The sequence below is a fragment of the Fundulus heteroclitus genome, chromosome 22 (assembly GCF_011125445.2).
Source record: "Fundulus heteroclitus isolate FHET01 chromosome 22, MU-UCD_Fhet_4.1, whole genome shotgun sequence".
Lineage (NCBI taxonomy): Eukaryota > Metazoa > Chordata > Actinopteri > Cyprinodontiformes > Fundulidae > Fundulus > Fundulus heteroclitus.
In genome coordinates, this window is record NC_046382.1 from 41,735,751 (window position 1) to 41,753,918 (window position 18,168).

Genomic DNA, 18,168 nt, shown 5'->3' on the forward strand with positions numbered 1-18,168 from the left:
TTGCATGATAATATCTGGTACGCAGTAATTATTAACATGCCTTCCATTTGAAATAAAATTTTGAATAATGCACATGACCAAATTTCTATCATAGTTGGATATTTTTTTCTTCATCAGAATGTTTAGACAAATGTCCTAATTAATTTAGGAATTTATATTGTTGTTTTATTGAAAATAAGTATGACTAATATATGTTTACTTACCCCCAAGGAAGCAGGTTCTCCATCACTGGCGGCCATGATGTTTTCTGATCAGGCTGACGAAACGATGCAGATAGCCCGAACCAAATCATGTGATCTAGATGCTAATACTAACAAGAGTTTTTGATAAATGCTAACTTGATTAGTGAAAACCTCCCAGCATACCCCTACAGGATGTTAAAGAGTGTGTATCTCCTGGTGCACAGGGCCTGTTTAATGGTTAACAGCAAACTCTGCACACCATAGAATAAATGAGTGACAACTTCTCTTCAAGAATTTATTAACAGAAATAAAATCAGCATCACTATAGATAGGCCATGGGCCAGAATCTGTAGGGTGACTTTCGTATGAACTGTCAGGGGGCAACTTTCTTCCACCGGAAAAGTTGCTACACATAGCAGTGATCTCAAACACAAATGTTCCCACGTTTTCACTTGCACATTAAGAAGTTATAGCCGATAAAAAATCTAAACTGTGGCGCTCCGGTCCAAGAGGTCACGTGATTCGATTTTTGCTGCTCAGCCAATCAGATCGCTATATTGTCAGCTGAGCGAGTTTACCACGTCATCATGGCTGCGCCCGTAAGATGTTTGTATGCATCTGTTTCCAGACGAAGAAAGCCAATAATAGCATTTTCTGGCGCCAGCTGGCAGAGATCTTGATGGCAAGAAAAAGATAGTCCAGACCATCCGTCCATCCATCCATCCATCCATTTCTGCTTATCCTTGCGTTCGTGAGTTGCCGGTCTCTATCTCCAGCTGTCATTGGGCAAGAGGCGTTGTATAAACTGGACAGGTCGCCAGTCCATCGCAGGGGGAAATAGTCCAGACTTTGCCCAATTTACTGTGATATCACCAAGACCTGCTGCGCTAGAATAGCACAGCCAACGACTTATCCCCGCCAGACTTTGTATTCCCTGCGCCGAGAGCGCATTCAACTGGAAGAATGAGTCAGCTCCGCCTCATTTCCAACCTATTGGGCGTATTATCAACTTGAAAATGTACACTTGTTAGTGCTATCATAAAGGATTGCTATGTCGATTAAAACTCGATTGATCACTCAATATAACACTTATGAGAAATTAACGGCTCTGTGGTCATTTCACATGTGTCAACGAAAATTTTAGCTTTATGTTATTAGATTGTCGCATGTCTGTCTGCTTAAACACCAAAAATCCACCTTCCTGAGTTCATCACAGCTGTTTACTGGTTTGTCTTTTTCTTTTCTTTTTGACCCCGCATGAATGGATCATACAGAGCGGATTTCATGTGTGATCAAATGAACACTGCATAAAGGTACAGCCAAAATTATCATATTTAATAAGATTTTAATTCAACCAAGAACCATATAGAGATATTAACCATATTAAGAAAACGAGATATGTCTCTTTTAAAAATAGAACAATGTATTAGGAGTTTTAAAAAAATAAATTTCAGTTTATAAGAATGTGATATTTAAAATATTTTGACTTCACAAAGCTGAATAGGTTAAAACTTTTATTCATTTCAAAAATACAATACAAAATTCTACAAAATTCCGAAGGGGATAACTCGTTTGGCACAACGAAGTTTAATACAACGTGTCTCGCCCATTGACAGCTGAGATCGGCACCAGCACCTCGCAAACCCACCGGGGATAAGCGTGTTAGAAAATTTGATGGATGGATGGACGGATGGTCTGGGCTATTTCTTTTTCTGCCAGCAAGATCACTGCCAGCATGCGCCAGAAAATGCTATGATTGGGCTTTCTTCGTCTGTGGAAACCAAATGCATACAAACATCTTCAAGCGAGCGCAGCCATGATAACTGGTGAACGCGCACAGCTGACAATACAGCGATCTGATTGGCTGAGCAGCAAAAATTGAGTCATGTGACCTCTGAACCGAGCGCCACAGTTTAGATTGCCCCCTGACAGTTCTACAAACTGCTTAAGGAAGCGTCCTACAGATTCTGGCCCACGGACTAAGAATATGTTTTAGTCTGAATTAACCAGTGATGGGCAGTAACGAGCCGCTACATGTAGCGAAGCTATTAGTTTAAACTACATTTTCCAGTAGCTTGACTGTAGCGTCGCTGCGTTATGAATCAAGTAACTTTACCTGTAGTGACGTTATTTTTTGATCACTAGCGACGTAGCGTCCACAAACGCTACCAAATCCAGGACATAACTAAGAAATGAAACCAGGTTTTCTATTTTGAAACAACCTTCAGAGTGAACATCAATCAGAGTTGTTGGTAGGACATATTCATGCGCGAGCTTCTACTTGCCTCTCCTGTCTGTTATCTATAGAAACATGCGCATGCACACAAGCAGTGGAATTTATGGCAAGCTGTTAAGGCAATTATCGTCCGTACAGATAACGCGCAGTTCCAACCTGTATTTTAACGTCCCACCGCGCGTTCTGGCTGGAAACGCGCGGTACGTAAAAAACGCGCGCATCGCGTAAATACGGGTTGGAACTGCGCTTATTGTACGGACGATAATTTGTCTCATCAGCTTGCCATAGGCGCTCGCAGAACGACCACACATAGACACACACACACCACATGGGAAGGATCATGGAGGAGGCGACAGGAGGAGAGCGAGAAGATCAGCCAACTGACCCTACCACACTGTGGCCTATCTTCACACATATATGAGACTTGTTGAATCCTCGGATAAAAAGGTACGTGTTCAGGAATGTCTACTTTGTAATCCCAAAACCAAACTGTTGTTGACGTCCAAGACATCGAACACCAACCTAAGAACTCACATTCAGGTGAATCATCCTTCCTGCAGTATGCAAGTGAAATGTCTATGCTCAGTGTAAATCCCAACCTCACTTTAGCCAAGTGTAAATTAGTAAAACGAAAGCTACCCCAGCTAACTAGCAAGCAGTGGTGTGGCGGGATGGGACTAGCCAAGTGGCTAGGCAGTAGTGTTTTTTTTTAATAGTTTTTATAATTGTAAAAATTCGATTAGCTTGGTATTTTATCAGTTATCCAGACATGATTGATGTTCAAGGTCCTTGGCCAGAGAGCACTCATGTGGCCAAGCCTAGACATTGTTTTTACATAGCCTAACACTCATCAAAATAGTCAAATACAGTACATTTGTTGAGAAAAATATATCAGCTTTAACTTTATTAGCGCCTTTAATTTCTAGATAGTCAAATCTGATGAGTGCTACTAAAATACTCTCATTAGAGAGCAGTAGTGAAACTTTGATATTGTAATTTCATTGCCTAGCTTACCAGACAGGATGTTTACACAAATCTGTTTTAAGGCTTATTTACACAGATAAGAGCTTTTAAGGAGTTTGGGACCACAAAATAATTATGAATCAATCATTTCTTCTTTAGAGGGTCCACCCAAATAAAACGGAATGGCTGGACAAGGAGCGCGCTCGGGCCAAAAAAAGATGTCTAACGCCACCTGTAAATGATGAAGACAGTGACTTACAACCCAGCGTGTCACAGTTTTTCAGGGGGGGCACACCCATCATATCTTCAGGAATGTTTCGATAAGCTGATTCTTAACTTCATAGTTCAAGGAATGCACCCCCTCCACACTGTGGACAGACCTGAATATAGACAATTATTTAGTGAAATTCTGCCCTCAAAGCATTTGATGTCAAGGCGAACATTAGGGCGACTTCTTGGCAAGGAATACTCTTCCATGACTTTGCTTTGTCGTGCTTTGACTGATGTATTGTCCAATCAGAGTCACATATGCACCACCACAGATGCCTGGTCATCAAATAATAGGAGCTTCCTCGGTGTCAGTGTCCACTGGATAGATGAGGACTCCTTGAACATCCGCTCTGGGGCATTAGCCTGCCATAGAATTGTAGGGAGGCACACTTTTGATGTTTTGGCCGTGATGCTTGAAGGTGTTCACAGAGAATTCAACATTAAAGACAAGCTTACTCTAACAACTACCGATAACGGTTCTAACTTCATAAAGGCCTTTAGTATATTTGCGGAAGTTCAGAGGAGTATCCAGGAATACAGAGATGAGGAAGAGGAGGAGGAAGACGATGAGGATAAGGAAGATCATCCTGTCTTCATCAATCTCACAGACATCCTGGAGGAAACAAAGGAAGATTACAGCCTCCCTCCACACCAGCGCTGTGCCTGCCACTCTCTAAATCTTGTTGCCACCAGAGACATTGAGCACGCATTGACCGAGTCAGAGCCATTCAAGAGAATATCGAGATCAACAATTGCTAAATGTCAGGCTCTCTGGAACAAGCAACGCAGGAGCACTCAAGCCTCTGACACCATTCAAGAGAAGCTAGGATTACAACTGATAGTGCCCATTTTAACCAGGTGGAACTCCACTTACCATGCCATGGAGCGGTTGAATACTTGTATCCTCACAAAAGAACAAGAATTCTATGAAGTCTGTGAGAAGCTGCAGGTGGCACGATTCAAGTAAACAGAATTCACATTCATACAGGAATATGTGAAGGTAAATATGACAAGTGTGCAAATAGAATGTGAACATAATTACAACAAACTATCATAATAGCCTGAATTTAATATGTGATAAAGTATATAACTAGAAAAGCACTCGGAGAGCGCAGAACTCCGCCAAGGTAATATGGGTGACATATTTGTCCCAATACCCATGTTGTCTGAAAATTTCATCCAAATCTGTGCAGTACTTTATAAGTTATCTTTCTAACAAACAGACAAACAAACAAACAAATTTGACCAAAAACATAACCACCTTGGCGGAGGTAATAATAATAATAATAATAATAATAATAATAATAATAATAATAACAACTCAATTGTATGACTTAAATAATTTAACAATATGTGATTTAATGTGAGTTAATATTTTTCTTTGACTGTATTCCAAGGTTATGATGCCTTTGGCCAAGGCTCTTGACGTTTTACAGTCTGACCGAATGGGCTTCTCGGGAGTGTTGGTGCCAACCATCTCAATGCTACTTGAAAAGATGGAAGAGATGAAGCGGGAGAGCCAGCTTCATTACTGCAACCCCCTGGTAGATGCGATCACCAGTGGGATTAAGAAAAGGTTTGAGTAAATTTTTCAAGATACCAGGTTGCTCCAGCCTCTGCAACTCATCCAATGTTCAGACTGACCTACATCCCGAGTGACAAGAAGGCTCAAGTTGTGTCAGACCTGAAAGCAGAAGTACACCTGCTTCAAACCCAGCCTTCAGGTCACAGGCAAACAGAAGATGACAACCTATCTGATGATGTTGATGAGGTAACGTGGTACTTCCCATCACTGAGATCAGCCACAGAGCTGAATGAAGTAGACTCCTACTTGCAGTCATCTGAAATCAAACTTGTAAATGCATTCCAAAATCTGCCACTGATGAAAAAACTCTTTCTTAAGTACAACACGGGAGTCCCAGCAAGTGCAGCCTGTGAAAGACTCTTTAGCATAGGGAAAGACATTTTCAGACCAAAGAGGAACCGCCTTTCTGATGCAACTTTTGAAAAGCTTCTTTTGTGCCGTGTGAACAAACACCTCTTGTAAGAACAATAAGGGCTGATCCATGCACCGTTAACCCCCCAGCCCCACCCCGCCCTATTCCCCCACCACTAAAACTTTGATTAGACTTGACAGGACTTTGATTGTCATTCAGTTTAGTTAATTTACTATTGTCCCAATGATGACTCTCTGAGCCATGCTTATTAATCATGGTGTTAGATGTAACGTTAGTTACTATGTTTTTTGTAAACAGTTTCATTTGTTCTTGAATCGACTTGTTTTAAAGGTCTGAAGAAGTTTTCTCTAAGGGAGGCCCTGAAGAAAATAAGATGCCTTTTATAGGTTTTTGTTATCCCTAGAAATGTCAAATGGATGTAAACCCATAGCCATGTCTAGATGTGTAGAACACTACACAGTACCTTTAATTTGATACTAATAACAGTTTGTTTCATAGAGTACTGGGTACTGTACTAGGCCAATAACCTTTTTGTTTTATTTCTAGCAGCAATTACTTCAGTTTGTATTTTATTATGCTGCTCATAAAGCAATGTCTACACTGTTAGGTCATTGGCTGATCTTTAATAAATGTTTTAACCAGTGTATCAGGCTCATTTTGAATTGATCTAACATTAGGTTGGTACAACGTTAAGTAGCTTCTGGTGCAGTTAAGCTAGTTTTAACACATTTGTGTAACTTAGCTTGCTATATTTCTATAGGTGGTAGCTTTTGTGTAGTGAAGCTTAATTTGTTGTTGAGTAACTGATAGCTTAGCTCACTACACTGGACAAGTAGCTTGCCCAACACTGGAATTAACACTATATTTTAATCAACAAATCCTCTCTACCAGGCTAGTGAAACTTAACGAAAACTACAAAGCAAAATGAAGATAAAAAAGAAGCTAAGGAACTTTGTACACATATAGAAACAAAAGACAAAATAAAGGGCTTGATCATCATCATCAGAATAATTCAGTGAATCCTGGTTCACTGCAGATTTAAGTTAAAGAACCAAAGTTCATCTTAAAGAACATGGAATCAGGTTAAATTAACTTAATTTCTGAAGTTCTCTTCAAATGTCCGTGTCCTCTTGGACTGCACAGAAGTTGCTCTGGAGACGCCATCATCCCTCACCTTACAGTCTGAAATGTTCTCTGCCTACAAGAACCACACCACTCTGAAAGGGCTGATCGGAGTTGCACCCTGTGGGTTGGTGACATTTATTTCAGCATAGTACACAGGCTGCATCTCAGACAAAGAAATAACGAAGGTCAGTGGAATCCTTCCTCTGCTTGAGCTGGGAGATGAAGGCATGGCTGATAAAGGATTCCTCATTCAAGACCTCCTTCATGAAGTTGGAGCCAAACTCATCATTCCACCATTTCGGCATCCTGGACAGTTCAGCAAGAAAGAGACAGAGGAGACCCAGACCATTGTTGGACTGCAGATTATTGTAGAGCAAGCAAACGCTAGAGTAAAGTGCTGCCACATCTGGGATTCTCCGGTGCCTCTCACTTCAATAGGAACTGTCAATCAAATCTGACACAACTGTTGTGTTTTGGCATATTATCAAGGCACATTTTGTGTTGCTGACTAAATTATTTCTGTATGTTAATTGTTGTAGTGCTATGTAAAAAGTTATTTAAATGTCTAGACTTTAAAAAAATATATTCAATAAAACACACTTGAGCAGCATACTGTACTATTTCTTTTGTATTTTCTTGTTTAAGTGAAATTTCAAGGGAAACAAATAAAGTACAATTTACAATATCTAATAAAAACAAAACCCTTAACTATTTAATATCTTATAATTGTACAACATACACTGATGTAAATTATGCTGCAAATTAATATATAACATATCTAAATAACAATAGTTGCAAATACTAAGACAACCTTTAAGAAGAAGCAATTTTAAAACACAGGTTACAAGACAACTGCAGTTAAAACAAATTTTTGTAAATTATGCAACTGCCTTTCAAAGAAATTTGCACTTATCTGTATGTTTCATTAGTAATAACTATTTACAGTGATTCACACAGCTTGAGACTGAATATTTGAAATGCAAAGGTACAAAAAGGGTGTTACACATTTTATAATTCTTATTGCATTGAGATGAACACATCAATGAAGGTGTTGAAGTAAAATAAATCCAGTTTAGATTTCATTTGATCAATGAAAGACTCATCACGACCCACCTGCTCAACAGTTATTGTTGTTAGCGTGTCTGTGACAAAGTCGCACCATTCCAATCCGGTGATTGCCAGCTGATCCTGTACCTGCCAGTAATATACGTGTGAACGTCTCAAAATAGCGTGGCCATCCTGAACCTTGAGGTGAGCAACCTTAGACATATCATTCTTCATACTGCTTTTTTACCTCAACCAGTCCAAACGGGGGTGATTCTGACGGGTCATACACCTTGCCATCTGGAGTTGCACCAAGATATGAGGTGTCAGGGCGAACAATGAATCCCACAGGGAGCACATTGACCCTCAACATCTCAGCATAGTTTGCCAGCTCAGACTTCATCTGCAGACCACGCTTCATGGTGACAGTTTGTCTAGTGAACCCCCTGATCATCCTAGATGCCAGTGCTGTAGCTGCAGACTCCTCCTCTGCACTTCCTCTGCAAGCATCACGGAAACGGCTAGCAGTAAGTCTTAGCTGTCAAAGTTGTACACTTGCAGGACATCTGGACTGCTCTCTTGTTCTGGCCTCTATTTTATAAGACATTTCCAGTGACACTTGCAGAGACTGAAGATGCATAAGTTGACCAAGTGTGGGCACAAAACACATATTCAGAAGACTATGCAGCATCAAAGGAAGAGACAAGAAGTCTGGAGCCATGTGGTGCAGAATGATACTACCAGAGGACTTCTCAGGTGGGCACTGACAAGATATTGGTGAGCCCTGTGGCACAGGCCCAAATTTGGATGGAACCACCTCCAAATTTGAAAGACCATGTAGGACAAGAGCGATAAGTGGTTGGGACTCCAGCTGACGTAGTTTTTCTCCTGATGCCAGAATGTCGGGATCTGGAAGTGGTCCTACAAACATCAGAAACATAATCAAAATAATCCTAATAAGTTTTGACACATGTGTACAAAAAAAATAAACCAAAAGTTATACCTGTGTAAGCTCTGTAAAGTGTGGAGTGCAGATATCTTTTCTCCATAGTTTTGGGCTTCCGCACCACCATGTCGCTGACAGGTTCAGGATGTATCCCCTTACAAGAAATACACAGAAAGATATGTCAAATAAAGGGATGGAAGAGCAACTTGTTAGGACATAATGGGACTGATTAGGCACAGTTTATATTTTTACCCAACTTGCAAATAAAAGTAATTGATAGCAGTTGAGCCTGTATTTTTTTCACTGCCTACAAAAAATATTTTTTTCCAAAAAAATGATGAGAGAAATTATATTTGACACAATTAATATTGAGATTCCAACAAATTTCACATATCACTTATAAAATACAGTTGGGAAAGGAACATAAATGGCTACGCGACACAATCAAAGGGGGAATAAATTGTTTATATAACTGGGTCATTCCATGTTATATAAACAATTTTTAATGTCCATAACATTCAAAGAGGAATAGGAGGCATAATAAAACTGTTAGTAATACTTTAAGTGTCTGAAGCCATTGATTCAAGTTTAGTTGCTAGCATAAGGTAAAATAAAATTAAATAATAAATATACATTTTGCACATTTATAACTTTTTGTGTTAAACTGCAATCATTTTCTCATGTCTGCTCTGACCATTTTTCTCATTCATGTAAAACTTAAAAAATATCAAATAAATCAAACATTTATTGTTGTTATGGTTAGATTTTTCTGTGTCCATCAATTTCATATTGCACCCCGTCACACCAATGTAATTTTGCGCCAAAATGCAATACACTTCCTGGAAGTGACTTCACTAACGGGAAGTGACATCATTCAAGAGTTTGAAGAAGAGAAGACCAAACAATGGTGAGTTCTGATTTTTCTTTAAGAACATTTTTGGTTTATTTTTCCTTCAAAATAATTTCTGTAAAGCATAGCATATCCACCACGTCACACACAAAAAGTGGGGGAAAAAATTTGTTAATCAAATTTTTAAATTATATTTGTATTAATCATTCATTTTTCATTGTACTTTCATGCTAACTGCAGTGTTACCTTTTAGCATATCCAGATATCCAGCCATTTTGCTTTAGATTTTCCACCCCATCACATTCCACCCCGTCAAACTAAAGCCTGTGATGGGCTGTTCACTTTGGTTCCTCCCATCAACAAGCCACGCTGCATACTGGTGTTTTCTACATTGGTGGCAAGGAGGAGCCCGTTTGTTTCTCCACCGTGTCTCCATCCAAGCACAAGTGTCTCCATCCAAGCACAAAGGCCCCCCAGCAACACCTGAATCCAGTGCTCAACCATCTCCAGGCAACTTATCCAGGAGTGTCCACCCTCCATTTTTTAAGTGACGGCACTTTGCACTCAATATAAGCAGAAAAGCAATTTCTATCTATTCAGTACAGAGTTGGCAAGGCGTGGTCTGGCAGGAGGCACGTAGAACTACCTTAAAGCAGGCCATGGGGAGGGGGCACCTGATGGTGTTGGGGGCACTTTGAAGAGAACAGTAGATAACTTGGTGAGCAAAGGCCGTCACATACCCAATGTGCAAGAGCTCTACAAGGCCCTCAGAGAAACATCTACGAGTGTGAAGTTATTTTACGTCAACAATGAAGCAGTGGAGAAGGCAATAGAAAGGATGCCAGGCCAGATTCCAACAGTGCCAGCCACAATGAAAATTCATCAAGTGGTCACTGTACCCCTGGAGAGATCCTGTATCGGGAAGTAAGCTGCATGTGTTCCACACAAAAACAGCTGAAATGTCAGTGTTTTACCACTCAGCACTTCAGCTTCAACAAGAAAGCATCCAGTGTGCCAGCAGGCATTTCTTGGGACCATGATGAAATAATTGGCAAATGGTGTGTCCTAAAATATGACAGCGACCTGTATCCAGGCATAATCCTAAATATGGATGAAATACATGCATAAGTCAAGTGCATGCACTATGTTGGAAACAACAGGTTCTTCTGGCCCACAAAAGAAGACACTCTTTGGTACCTGTTTGATGACATACTACAGCTTATTGAAGAGACACAGCCAGTGACATCCCGCCGTGTTGAAATTCAGAAAAATGTGTGCAAACAACTTTTTCAGTCACTGGAATGATGATGATGATGAATAATAATAATGGTGACAGCAAATTAATCTGCCTGTAAGGGACAGTTGTAGACATCAATTGTGGTGTTACTAGTGATTACAGTTACACAGAACAAGTAAAAGTAGGCATACTGCTATTTTCTATTGAATTAACTGGTGGCAGTGTTTATGGTGTTTTTTGTTTGGTTATGAAGACAATGAAATGTTATGATGTTATGAAATGTTTTGTTGACAGCATAGACTAATTATTAAAGGAGAGAGAACAAAACTGAACTTCGATCAAATGCATGTACGATGTTTTGTCATTTCTAAGGGTTAATCTGATCTTTGATATACTTGATATACACTTGTAGCAATAGCACCAGCAGTGTTGTTTTACAAAATAGATGGGCTATATTCATGAATTTTCTAACTTGGCCATGCTGCCGTGTTTTAAGTACTATTTACTGTTGGCAAAGTAAGCTGTGATTTTTTTTTTTTTTTGAGGAGCTGTTCTTAAAATAAAACAGTGGCTATTTCTGTCAGTGTCTGTCATTAATAATGTCTACCAAATTTAAGCAACTATGAAATTGAAATTGTGCAGTTCTTAAATTTGTCCATTCCACCCTGTCACAGTGTTCCACTCGGTCACACTATATTCGACCCCGTCACTGTCATGGTTTAGTTTTAGTCTGGCCTTTTTTGTTACTTTTCAGTTCCTCCTCCCCTTCTCACTCAGCTTACCCTTCACTCCCTCTGCAATCAGTCTCACCTGTTGGACATTAATTAGTCAGAACTCACTCCACCTGCCAGCCTCCCTACATAAACCTCCCTCAGTCTTCTCTTCCCAGCTGGTCCGTCATCAGACTCCACTCATTCCTCGCCTGTCAACCTGGTTTGCCCCTGCTTGCTGTTGGAATCCTGCCACCTCTGTTTCTCAGGTTAAATCTCTGCCTGCTGCTGGATTCTTCCTGTCTCACCTCTGAGTCTCAAGTTAGGCCTCTGCTCGCTGCTGGACTATCTGCCACCTCTCTGCCTCAAGCCTCTGCCTGCTGTTGGAATTACCTGCCTCATCCGTGCTTCTGCTGCTGGACTGCTGGGTTTTCGGACTCCTTTAGCTCCAGCACCCATCCACAACCTCCTGCTCATGTTCAGTCGAGACTCCGGTTACTCATTCCACTGTTTTATTCTCTTTTCAATAAACTCTTTAAACCTAGCTCAGTGTGTGGTTTTATTCAGGCTCATCAGATAAATCGTGACAGTCAGTGTGTGTTGTGGTGTGTGTGTGTGTGTTTTTTTCTTTAAAGACAAAGGGTAATTTAGTGGTCAAAGCAATTATATACAGTTTATATTTGCAATAATGTACATAATATGTAAGTTTCATTGTAGATTTTGAAGTCAGACTGTAAATTTTAGCAAAGAAAGTATGATCACTTGCATATTTTATTTATTAATGCTGTACATAAAACCCTTTAAACTAACTATTTGTATTTTTAAGCACACTTTCTGAAGTTGATAACAATTTATTTGTCTTACTGTTGAATTTGTTAACCTTTGTCCTGTGACGGGGTGGAAAAATAAACTCTGATCTCTGGATATAATGTGCAAAAATACATTCAGAAAATGGTGTCTGAGCTTGAAAAATATGTTTTATGTGTTACATGTTCTATAGATTTTGAAACAAAAAAAAAAGGTTATGATCAAAAACCTCAAAAGTCCAATCTTAACACTTTCCATGGAATAACCCACCTATAGTACTGTTATTTTATGATTATATATAACAGTATATTTAGTTTATGTAATGTATTTAGTATATGGTAGGATATCACATACCATAGGACAATGTGTTCCACTCTTTTTTTTCTTACCTGTGCTCTTGGTCTGTGCCATCTTTGTAAATCACTTGTGCAGGCCAGTGCAGGAGGAACAGTTGGTAGCTGGAGTTGGGAGTAGTGTGCAGTCTGGTAAAGAAGTGCAACTACATGATTGCAAAAACCTTTACCAGCTGCACAGCTTCAGGAATAATCCAGTAATTCAGCCTTTTATTTTCCAACACCCAGATATATCTAAAACAGACAAGTGTTTTAGCAACACATACATCAATACAAATAGCATGTTTAGCTATCACAGGTAATATATTCTAGTTTGAAGGTAAGGTTCAACAACAGCAGAAAAAAACAGACTATGTTCCAACCGCAACAGAAACAGAAAAAAAAAAGTGTTAGATAGGGGTTTCACATTAATATCCCATCAATGTATAAACCCTTGTGGAGATAACGTTTGTTATAACCTTAAAAACACACTTGAATTACTTTAGCAATGGCATGGTTCGAAGAAGCTACTGGGAGCTACGCTGTAAGCTCCACGTGTTTCAAAAACACAGTGAAAACGTATTAAGTAAACCTTCTTAAATAAACCATTTAAAATGTCCCTGTTTATTTCTATGCCAAACTTGTTGGTGCCTCTGTGTCAGTTCGGTTCACTTTGGACATCCAGTTGGAAGCAGTTGAAATACTCCAAGGGAAAGCAACTGGCATGCGGCTATGGCTATAACGTAGCTGTTGGACTAGGCAGCTTCAGGCGGTTTCACCTCAGCTTTTATTCTCAGCTTGGGAAAATGGGTCCTGTGACGGCTGCAGGCGGGAGGCTGCAACAGCTGAGAAAAATAATAGAAGGTTTCAGCATAGATTAATTTGTTACTCCGGCATCTGGTTACGCAGAAGTTATACTGCAGCTGTAGCTCCCATACCACAGAGTAATGCTTGAACATAAAGCACTTTCCATGTTTTTGTTTTGTAGTTTAGTGGAAGATCCAGTCCATTTCAGTTTCCCAAGGAAGAAGAGCCATTGTAGGGCCTGTTTCACCAGGTTGGAGGTGTTGATAGTCCGGGAGAGGTCAGAGGAGATGTCAATGCCGAGGAATCTAGTAATGTCCACACGCTCAACCACCTATAGAATTTTATATAACCTTTTCCAGCGCTATGCCTATGAGGCTATGGGCTACTTGAATAGTCTTGTAGCTCATTGAAACACATTGATACATGCTGCGCAACATATGTATTTAGTGATAAATTGAACAACATCTGAAATACTTAGGTCATGAATATAATTTTCAGGATTATTGCCTGTGCAGATATTAGATTGTGCAAACCACATCATGAATAATATTTGACCTTTATAGTGTACTATATGAAGGACTTTGTACTGTATTAGTTGTAAATTTGGGGTTCTAGTCATTTTCTAAGTTCTTAAACAAATCTGAGGCCAGGAGTTTAGTTCAAATCTGACTGATAAAACCACTTCCCATTTCATAATAGGAAGGGATCATCTAGTTTAGACAGTTAGAACAAAAGTAAAAAAAAGAGGCATGTAAGGAAAATAAATCCCAAAATAATATCTAATAAAATTTCTTGCAAATATATCAAGCGGAGCACTATGGCAAACGCAGTAATACTCCACTTGTGAAAGTAAATCTGTTAGGCTCTCTTTGACATTAAGATAGCAATTCTTAATGCTACATTACCAGAAAAGACATGCAAAAAAACAGCAACTACAACATATAACAGGGAGAGACATTTCATGGAAAGAAGGTAAGAACTGGGGCACTTATCTTCTGTGCCGAGGCATAAGGGGAATCCCAGTTTGTTTGATAGCTGCCTTTACATCATCTTCCTTGTTGGATTTGGTATCGCTTATCTTCCTCTTGACATTAGACCATATATTTTCTACTGGGTGCAGGTTTGTGCTCATCTGTGCATGCATGGGTTCTCTCCTGGTACTCCGGTTTTCTCCCACAGTCCAAGGCATGGCTGTAAGGATATGTTGTTGCTCTAAATTCCCCTTAGGTAAATGGCAAATGGACTGAACTTATATAGTGCTTTTCCAGTCACAGTGGTGACTCTGCCAAAAGTCACGTGAAGCATTGAGTTGTTGTTGTTCAGACTTCCCTACAGCAGGGGGCGCACCCAAAAAAAACTGAAACGCGCCGTTTTGGCTGAGGAAGAAAGACGTGATATCACAGCTAACAGCATAAGCACCCCAGAGGTAAGTTTCAAAACTTTCCCAGTGAAAAAGTAATAGCTAACTATGCAGATAGATCATGTAAGATTTCAGCTAATGGCACTGCTATGTTACAGTAAGGGACCATGTTACTTTTTAGAGCAAATAACATGAAAGCTGGCCTTAGGTTGAACGCCATGCTAAAACAACTTTTGCTTTGTAATGCAGCCACTGTGGTTGGCTTCTCCTTTTACTGTGTTGTGTCAAATAAATAGTACCTGAGTGGATACCCAGGTAAATGCATTGTTAACAGATTATAATGTGGTTTTTATGTTGTTTTCAAATGACTGTCTATTGTTCTTATTGGTGTAAACTTAAATTGGTGTTTGGATTTGGTAATTTATCCTAAAACTGTCAAACCAATGCATGTATGCACATGTGCAAAACGGATTCTTAAGCAATTTAAAATAATTGCAAGGAGTGGATATTAAATATATGAAAATTGGTAGGGAAATTAATTAAAAATTGCGTTTTCTAACACAAATATGAATGTTACAAGTAAAGCATATAGCAGCAGGGGCCCGTTTTCCGTACATCACTTACTCAGTTAGCTGGATTTGATTGTTGACGATTTGGCATCATCTTGGATCGTTTGGTTCTTCGAAACTCATCCTGGACTTGCTGTCATAGCAACATGTGCGCAAGCTTAAACCTGCTCGCGAGCAGGCTTATTTCATGTAAACAGGATTAGATCGCAGCTGTATAAGCGGAGGAGGCTACCATTTTGTAGAATATTCTTGTATTTCACTTTTACTTGTTCCCATGTTGTAGTGGGTCCCGTTGGAGGCATAAAAGAACAAAGTAAATGTGAAATTATTAAAATGCAAAAATACATACTGTAGAAAGTGATAGAAATATCTACCATGGACAGTATTTATGCATTTAATTTGTCTGCTTCTTTTTGCCAGCCATCTCTCCTGGCTTCAACAGACTTTGAGGTGTTCACTGTCGTTTTAATTAATGACTCAAATTCGGCATAACCTTCCATTAAAAGCTCTTGTTCTGCTTGGGAGAAAAACTGTGGGCGTTCTTTGGCCATGCTGAACAGCCAATAGCAGCGCTGCTGATCAATGTTTCTACTATCGTTACATTTCCCCTTTTAAACAAACGCATGAACGCGCAGTCATCTCAGATAACTCAATCCAGCAATACTAATCGTAAACAACAGGTGTGTTTGAAGAACCCAATTAACCGGATCATGATTAGCCGGATGAAATGATCTTGGATGTCTCATTTGATCTCGGATGTTTTAAGCAACGTACGAAGAACGGGCCCCAGATCTAGATTATATCTCACTACCAGATATGTGTTGTGCACAACACATATCTGGCTTGCCCATGTCAAAAACCACTGCTGGAATTGGCCACATGGGCAGATATTTTTTTGAAAAGTTTGTTTTCATCTTAGTAGTGATTTATTTTTTTCCTTAAGGAGTATTATTCTTTACATAACCATAACACATATCTGTTTTCCAGCATCCACTGATGAGGTGAAGGTCATCAAAGTTCTGGGTTGGATGGAAGCCTCCTACAATAACTCTCACCATGGAAAGTAGCCATGGTGGTCTACCAGTTCGACTTCCATCACAAGACTACCAAGACTTGAAGAATTCAAGATTTGATGTAATCTTTAAACACACGACAGAGGATTTGGGCTTGTTTAAAAATAATCTTAATATGTAACCATTTCAGTTCCCAGTATTAACTACTTTGATCAGTAACTGTTGCAGCATGTCGTTCATAGCACTTAGTGGAGCCGTTTAGGCTGAACACAAAGGTTAGGGGAAAAAAGTCCAGGTTTGACATTGTTCTAAATTTCCTGACAGTCTTACATGCTGAAATTGTTTTTAATAGTCCTGTTTTTGGCTTCATCCATTTCGTCAGCCAGTTTTTTTTTATACAGGCCGTTTTATGGTAATACATGGATTGTTTAGTGGAAAAAACCTGAGAATTAATGGAGTTCTTTCAGTCTTCATTTCAACAATAAAAGCAATCCTTGTGGAAAAGGTGTATTGACTTTGATTAATATTGGTAAGAATTGGAAATAAAGACTTTATCAAAGGGTATGTTTATTATACAATGTGGAAAATAAAGGACTGTTTAATTGTCCCACAATGTTTGCATCCTCAGTTTTAGTAACAGCCCCATGTGCCCCTTTTTTCAATAACCTCAGCATTTTCCAAAGGTTTATACAGTACCTTACACATTTACTATCACAATCCCAGCAGTTCTACATTTTTATTCAGTAAATACACTAACTTAGTTAAATTTTCCTGGCTAGATTTTACTACTTGAAAACCTTTTGCAACAATGGTAACTGCAATAAGATTAAACTTGTAAAGTGTTGGTCATACTGGACAGTAGCAACATATATATCTGAGCCATATGATTCAGAATGTCCCAGTGCATCCATGGCTGCCCTCAGTGATACCAGTTGTTTGGGGCTCAACACATCGCCAGTTTCAGGAATAGTGACCCCACAGTGTAGGTCATCAAGCAGTCCACTGTCGTCCCAGTCAATATGAGGCAGGCAGAGTCCCTGCAAAAAAGATAGAGATATATAGAGAATAAAAAAGAGGCCATGATTATGTTGCTACAACTTACTAAATATAATTTAATTCATGGAGCTAAGGATTGAAAAAAAGACTCCAAAATCCATTAATTATTTTGAAGGACCATAATAAACATTTCAAAGAAACCAGTTTCAATGCCACCTCTCTGATGTACTCAATGTTTTGTTGTATTGGAGTGATCCGATAAATTACTTTCTGGTTTGAAATATAGACAATATGAAAAACTTTATAATAGCAAGCACAAAAAAATCCTTTTTAGCTCTGTGATTTCTGGTTCTACCACAGCATGCTGGATGCTTCCCATCTCCCATAACTGACTGAGTGTTAGATTCCTTTCAGTTCTGAATGAATGGTTATCCCAGCCACTGCTGATGGTGTCAAAACGTACATGTAGTCTTGGGACAAATAAATAGTGACAACAGAAGTTATTTAACATGTTTGACGGGTCAAGCAATCTGTTGTCCTCTCGTGAGTGCAGCACATTGTTGTATATGTTTGTTCCTGCGCACCACACGTCTCTCCAAAGACGTTCAATTCTGAAAGGAGTTCAACGTAAAATCATGGTTTAAATACGTTATTTTTCAAAAGTCCGTTACACAGCATTTTTAGATAAGAGATAAAACTAAACAGGGCCTTTAACTAAAATCTTACATGATCTGCATAGTTAGCTATTACTTTTTCACTGGGA